The sequence below is a fragment of the Dendrobates tinctorius genome, unplaced genomic scaffold (assembly GCF_039654945.1).
Source record: "Dendrobates tinctorius isolate UK_male_01 unplaced genomic scaffold, ASM3965494v1 ptg000208l, whole genome shotgun sequence".
NCBI classification, from domain to species: Eukaryota; Metazoa; Chordata; class Amphibia; order Anura; family Dendrobatidae; genus Dendrobates; species Dendrobates tinctorius.
This window is the reverse complement of record NW_027361875.1, coordinates 4962147-4969930: the sequence shown is the minus strand read 5'-3', so window position 1 is coordinate 4969930 and position 7784 is coordinate 4962147.

Sequence of the window (7784 nt, the reverse complement as noted above, 5' to 3'; positions counted from 1 at the left end):
ACAAGCAACTCTGGTAAACCGGTTGATTGAGGCATTCCCAGCACACAGCAGCGGTGATGGTTCTCACACGAGCCGTACGGGCCGGGGGCAGCTTGGCAGAGGTGCTCATGGTGCACACAGCAGAAGTGGCGTTGGAGACAGGGGTTTAATGACAATGTTGTGGACTGATTTTTCAAGTACCGCTCACACAACTGGTAATACTGCATCGATGGAAAGTGACAGGAGACAGCAGTTGTCAACTATGGTTACAAACTACTTTTCCTCCCATATCGATGTTCTCCCGCACAGGTCATTCCCCTTTGACTATTGGGCCGCTAAACTGGACACCTGGCCTGAATTGGCACAATATGCCTTACAGGAGCTCGCTTGCCCAGCTGCAAGTGTGCTATCGGAAAGAGTCTTCAGTGCAGCTGGATCAATCCTGACAGAAAAAAGGACCTGTCTGTCAACCCAAAATGTGGATGATCTAACCTTCATTAAAATGAACCATGCATGGGTTTCCAAGGATTGTGTCCCACCTTCCCTTGATAACACATAGGTTGCCAGAAAAATGGCTTGCTTTGGTCCTCCTATTCCACGAACTTGACCTATTTTGTCTTTTGCAGCAGCTGAATGTCCCACATCAACATATGCCACTTTGTAAACCGCCCTAACTGGGCTGCCCCCCCATGGCCGGAGTCACCACCTAGCGCACGAAACCGTGCGAGTGCCGTTGCCCTGGACAGGTGGGTAGGCTGACTCTTGGGCGCAGGCACTGGCACAGGATCCCTCATAGTGTTTACCTCTCCCTGCTCCTCCACTGTGTAATCTGGGCTGTCAAATCCTTCACTGGGAGTGCCACTACAAATTGATTGAACTGAAAGATGATGGTTAAGATGTAGCTATGCCCTGTCCATTTTTCCAGACCTACACCTTAGAGTCATGTCCATTTTTCAAACAGTTTTGTATATCTCCTTTTGGATTACTGTGTAAACTAGACAGAGACAGCGTGTATCAGTCCGTATACAAATACACGGAGCTTGACAAGTTTCCTTACACACATCGTATAGAGTTCTCCGATTCTCCAACAGTATAGTATATCTGCCGTTCACATTACAGTCACTTTTATACCTAGTCAGCGTGTGGGTGTGACACTCCATAAATACATATACGGAGATTGTTAGTTGCACAAAAATCGTACATAGCTCTACACTTCTGATACAGTTCCGTATATCTGCTTGTTGGATTACGGTCCAGTACATACTGTGAGAGCGTCTGTGACTAACATAATATATACGTTGATTTAATTTGTTTAATACACCTTACACAGCTGGACGCTCCTCATACAGTACCATCTCTTGGCGTTCCAAGGTCAGGGACAGTGTTTGTGCGTGACTGTAGGGGTGTGGATTTGCCAGAAACTGCTCCTCCACCCGCCATGGGCAGTGCATCATTGACACCTGGAACATTGGCCCACATGTGCGATTATGCCTTGCGGATCCTAAAAAGGACCCCCGCATTGCCAAAATGATGAGGGATGATGACTACTGGCTGGCCAGCATCCTCAATCTACACTACAAAGGCAAATTACACAACATCATGCCACAGGAGAACCCAGAGATAATATTGGCAAACAAACAAGCAACTCTGGTAAACCGTTTGTTTGAGGCTTTCCCAGCACACAGCAGATGTGCTGGTCCTCCCATGAGCCGTAGTGGGCACAATGGAAGAGGTGTTCGTGGTGCACACAGCAGAAGTGGCGTTGGAGACAGGGGTTTAATGACCATGATGTGGAATGATTTCTCAAGTACCGCTCACACAACTGCTAATACTGCATCGATTAAAAGTGACAGGAGGCAGCAGTTGTCAACTATTGTTACAAACTACTTTTTGTCATGATCCCAATGCAGGTTTTTGAGCTGCACACCGGGGGTTAATGTCTGGAGCTCTGTGCAGGTTTTGACCTGCACACTTGGGGTTAATGATTGTGGCCTCTTTCTGGTTCTGGGAGAGCTTCATAAACCTCTGGGTAGCTTCAATCCCTGCCAGTTATACTTTTGCCTTTGGTCTAGTGTGCTGACCCCCGTGTGCCTGTTTATTGCTATAGCTTGTTTATATGGTTCTGACCCGATTCTGTTTCCCGTTGTGAGTTTGCCTGTTGATTTTGTACTGCGTTATTATCTGTGTATGACCCATTGCCTGTGACCCGATTACTCTCTGCTCGCCCCTCTTGTACCTTGCAGCTATCTGTGTATGACTCATTGCCTGTGACCTGACCACTCTCTGCTCACCCCTCTGGTACCTTGCAGCTATCTCTGTGTGTGACTCATTGGCTACGTCCTGACTATTCTCCCTGTCTATGCCCCTTGGTAACTTTGTCTCAGTTACTCTGCTAGGAATTGTCTTGCAGCTCCTAGCTCTGTGGAGTTTAAGCCACGCAGTCACGTGCTTCAGGCCCTGCAGCTCTGAAGTACGCATCTATTCGTTTGCTGCCCGCTCCACAGGTAGCTTTGAGCACGCTTTCGCTTACTCGGGGCACGCGCACTGGCTCAGTGAGCAAGTTCAGTGCGGTGTCTCTGACACTTTTCCTCCCATATCGATGTTCTCCCTCACAGGTCATTCCCCTTTGACTATTGGCCCTCTAAACTGGACGCCTGGCCTGAATTGGCACAATATGCCTTACAGTAACTCGCTTGCCCTGCTGCTAGTGTGTTATCTGAAAGAGTCTTCAGTGCTGCTGGATCAATCCTGACAGAAAAAAAGACCCATCTGTCGACCCAAAATGTTGATGATCTAACCTTCATTAAAATGAACCATGCATGGGTTTCAAAGGATTTTGTCCCACCTTCCCCTGATGACACATAGGTTACCAGAAAAGTGCCTCGGTTTTTTCCTCCTCTTCCTCGGACTTGCCCAATTATGCCCTTTGCAGCAGCTGAATGTCCAGCCAACACATCTACATATGCCAATTTTTAAACCTCCCTAACTGGGCTGCCCACCCCTCCCCCAATGGCTGGGGTCAAGACCTGGTGCATCCAGGCAAGTGCCATTGCACTGAACAGGTGGATGGGCCCACTGATGGCTGACGGCAATGGCACAGGGCCCCTCATAGTACAATACAGTGTCTCAGACGGTGGGAGGGCCCATTCGCCGCCAGACACACCAGCATACTATGAGGGGCCCCATGCCAGTACCGTCGACCACGACTGTGCCCCCCCTGCTTGGTAATGGCCACAGCACTTGCAAGCTGCAATACTTACCTCTCCCTGCTCTACTGCTGTGTAGTCTTGACAGTTAAATCCTTCACAGGGACGGCCACTAGAAATTTGGTGTATTGATCAATGATGGTTAAGATGTAGCTATGGCCTGTCCTGCTGGCCTCTACCTTCAGATGATCAATGGCTACCATTTGAAATGGACGTCAACTTACAAGCGGATGCAGTGGTGGTTTATGATCACCTTTCACAGTTGTGATAGTCACAGACGTGTGACATTCCTGCCACCATTTTTCAATGTCTCCTCTCATGCCAATCCAATAGAATCGCCTACAGCCTGTGGCTTCTGTCTTTTGCACTCCAAAATGACCAGACACATGGTAGGCAGTGAGGACCATGGGTACATCTCTCCCTGTGATCACAATTTGATGGAGACAAGTAACGGTGATGTGATCCACGCTACTGCGATAAAGCAATCCTTTCTTCACAAAGAACCTTTTTTGCTTTCTTCACAGACACAGTAATTGAGGGTCTGCATCGCCTCTGCAACATCTACCGGGAGGTTTTCCGATGAGTAATTCCAAAATTTCTGCTAAAACTTGACTTTGCGTCTATACTTGTATCCATGTAGCTTCCAGTAGCGGAGATTCTTGACTGGCTTACTGAGATTGAAATATATAAGAAGATTTAAAAGTACCACAACACTGTATACTGGTGTACGCTATGAATACCTTTCCCTTTTTCTACTTTTGTAATTCTGGTGTAATACATAGTGAGCCTGTGAGTGTCTGTGTCTGACTCCAAAAGTATAGATGGAAATTTAACCCTAGACTGGACACACCTGGTATTTGCTGATACAGTACCTTGTTTTAAAAATGTGTATTAAGGTGTCATCTGTAGGATAACCAACTGTGGGGGGGACCCTCTTCTTGCCACAGACAAACACGAGACTGAGACAGAGTTTGTATTGAACAGGTCCGTTTTTAGTTCCCATCTTTCTGTCGACAACAGCAATTCACCACAGCCATTTCACATTTCTCTGTACACTGGCCCCGGTACCTTCACTTCCTTTGTAACAATAATCGTGGCGTCCTCTGTGGCTCTTCCACTGTGGCTGGCCTAGGCCCAACCACCACAGCGCTGCACCAGTCTGAGCACACCGTCCGTATGATAGCCCCAGGCCGTCTGCGGCTACCGTCCTCTGGGCCACCCCCCCATGACCGCCTCACCTGTCAGTCCTCTCTGGAGCCTTTCCACTGTCTCTATTTCCTCAGCAGAACTTCCTCTTTACTGTGCTCCTTTCGCTGACTGACTCTTCCAGAACTTTCCCTCAGCCTTTTATACTTCCAGTTCTGGTAACTCCGCCCACCATCACCTAACAGTTTCTCTGACCAATGGCAGTTATTCAGTCCCACTCCTACACTCTCCACTGCCCTCCAATGGGCAAGCTAAAACACTGCACCCTCTCTTTATCTTAGCGGTTTCACACCAACACTGCGCTACACCTCTTCTTCTCACTACAGGCTGGTTTGTCTGTCAGTCCACCTTCCCTACATCATCCATAGTGAGTGAGCGTGTGTGGGTTACGACTTCTATATATACGGTGAATTGGAGAAACAAATTTTTACATTATTCTCGATACAGCTTGTATCTTGCTATACAGTACCTTTGTTCGACATTTAGCATTACGGTCAAATCCATACTGTGTAAGTGTCTGAGAGTGACTACGGGACTATTTATACAGAGATTTCAATTGTACCCTAAAAATACACTCACTGGCCACTTTATTAGGTACACCTGTCCAACTGTGTGTTAAGACTTAATTTCTAATCAGCCAATCACATGGCGGCAACTCAGTGCATTTAGGCATGTAGACATGGTCAAGACAATCTCCTGCAGTTCAAACCGAGCATCAGTATGGGGAAGAAAGGTGATTTGAGTGCCTTTGAACGTGGCATGATTGTTAGTGCCAGAAGGGCTGGTCTGAGAATTTCAGAAACTGCTGATCTACTGGGATTTTCACGCACAACCATCTCTAGGGTTTACAGAGAATGGTCCGAAAAAGAAAAAAAATCCAGTGAGCGGCAGTTTTGTGGCCGGAAATGCCATGTTGATGCCAGAGGTCAGAGGAGAATGGGCAGACTGGTTCGAGCTGATAGAAAGGCAACAGTGACTCAAATTGCCACCCGTTACAACCAAGGTAGGCAGAAGAGCATCTCTGAACGCACAGTGCGTCGAACTTTGAGGCAGATGGGCTACAGCAGCAGAAGACCACACTGGGTACCACTCCTCTCAGCTAAGAACAGGAAACTGAGGCTACAATTTGCACAAGCTCATCGAAATTGGACAGTAGAAGATTGGAAAAACGTTGCCTGGTCTGATGAGTCTCGATTTCTGCTGCGACATTCGGATGGTAGGGTCAGAATTTGGCGTAAACAACATGAAAGCATGGATCCATCCTGCCTTGTATCAACGGTTCAGGCTGGTGGTGGTGGTGTCATGGTGTGGGGAATTTTTTCTGGGCACTCTTTGGGCCCCTTGGTACCAATTGAGCATCGTTGCAACGCCACAGCCTACCTGAGTATTGTTGCTGACCATGTCCATCCCTTTATGACCACAATGTACCCAACATCTGATGGCTACTTTCAGCAGGATAATGCGCCATGTCATAAAGCTCGAATCATCTCAGATTGGTTTCTTGAACATGACAATGAGTTCACTGTACTCAAATGGCCTCCTCAGTCACCAGATCTCAATCCAATAGAGCATCTTTGGGATGTGGTGGAACGGGAGATTCGCATCAGGGATGTGCAGCCGACAAATCTGCGCCAACTGTGTGATGCCATCATGTCAATATGGTCCAAAATCTCTGAGGAATGCTTCCAGCACCTTGTTGAATCTCTGCCACGAAGAATTGAGGCAGTTCTGAAGGCAAAAGGGGGTCCAACCCCTTACTAGCATGGTGTACCTAATAAAGTGGCCAGTGAGTGTATATACCTGCTATTTTGTTATCCAGTACCTTTTTTACAACATTTTTTATTATGGTCCAAACCAAACTGAGTGAGCGTCTGAGGGTGACTACGGAAATATATACCGATATTTTAAATTTGGCCAACACTGTATACAGCAGAACGCTTCTGATACAGTAACCTTTTAAGCTATTTAGATTCTATGTAGATTCTGGTGTAATCCATAATGAGCCTGTAAACGTCTGTCTGTTACTCCGGCAATATATTTGGAACTTTAAGATTACCCCAACACTGTATACAGCTGTACGCTTGTGTTACATAACCCATTTACAGCTTTTCATATTCTTGTGTAATCAATACTGGGCCTGAGAGCGTTTGTGTCTGCCTTCTGAAATGTATACGGAGAATCAGAATGCTTACACTATACTATATATACCTTGTATCTGGTGATACTGTACCCTTTTTCAACTTGTTACTTTATTGGGTAATCCATACTGAGCCTGTGAGCGTCTGTGTATGCCTCATGAAATATATACGGAGATTTACTGTTATCCATAGACTGTATAGAGCTGTACGCTTCTGATACAGTACCATACATCTGCTGGTATTTTGGGTACATTTTCAAAAACATGAGGAAGTATGGTGGAAGAGGACGCGGATGTGGGTGTGGAGGGCCACCTGGTACTGATGGTGGTGGTGGTGGTGTATCTGCTGGTAGTGCCAAAAACACAATAGCAGCTAAGGCAGGAGGTGTTGAGCCAGCATCATGGTGTAGCTCTGGAAGGCCTGGAAGGCTCCCTTTTCTTGGAGTAGGTAGACTGCTTTTAAAGCCGGAGAATCAGGAACTGTTTGTGTCTTACATTGCTTAAACAGCCTCCAGCTCTATCACCTCCTCTTCTGAAGTTGTAAAAAATGCAAGCGCTGAGTTGTAACTGCAGGCTTCTGGTCAGGAGCAACCCCATTCCTTGTGTCCTTCACCCACACCAAAAGTCAAGGTTGTGGAAGCACACACCTCAGATTACTCCATGGAGCTCTTTTCACATACCATGCCTGGGTTAATTAAAAATAGGGCCCATCATGTACTGGAGCAATGTAAATGGGGCAGATCAGACACTGGAGCAGCATCTAAGGGGCACATTATACACTGGAGCATTACAAATGGGGCCCATTATATATGGAGCATTATTGGAGTCCATCATACACTGGAGCATCATCCATGAATCTGGATCGCCCTCGCACCCAGGGTGGCGGGGTACCCGATACCGGTCCCACTGGTTTCAATGTGAGATGTCACGGTAGCGTGTGGATGATAATGATTAAAGTTTATTAGTGAATGATTCGTGACGCCACCTGTGGTGTTCGGCAATGAAGATGTTAAGCCGTCGCTGCAGACAGATCCTGAGACAGATGGTGTGGTGCAGCAATGATGGTGTGGCCCTCCACATGTAGGGCTGTAGTCCCAGGGCAGTGTAGATGAAGCGCTAGTGAGGAGAGCGTAATGGTGCAGTGTTAAGCACAGAGATGTAGCAGTGCTGAGTAGGTTGACGCAGGAATAAGCGGAGGACACCAGGGCATGTAGTTCCAAAGCTTTACTCACAGTCTGTTGAGCATACAGGTGCCC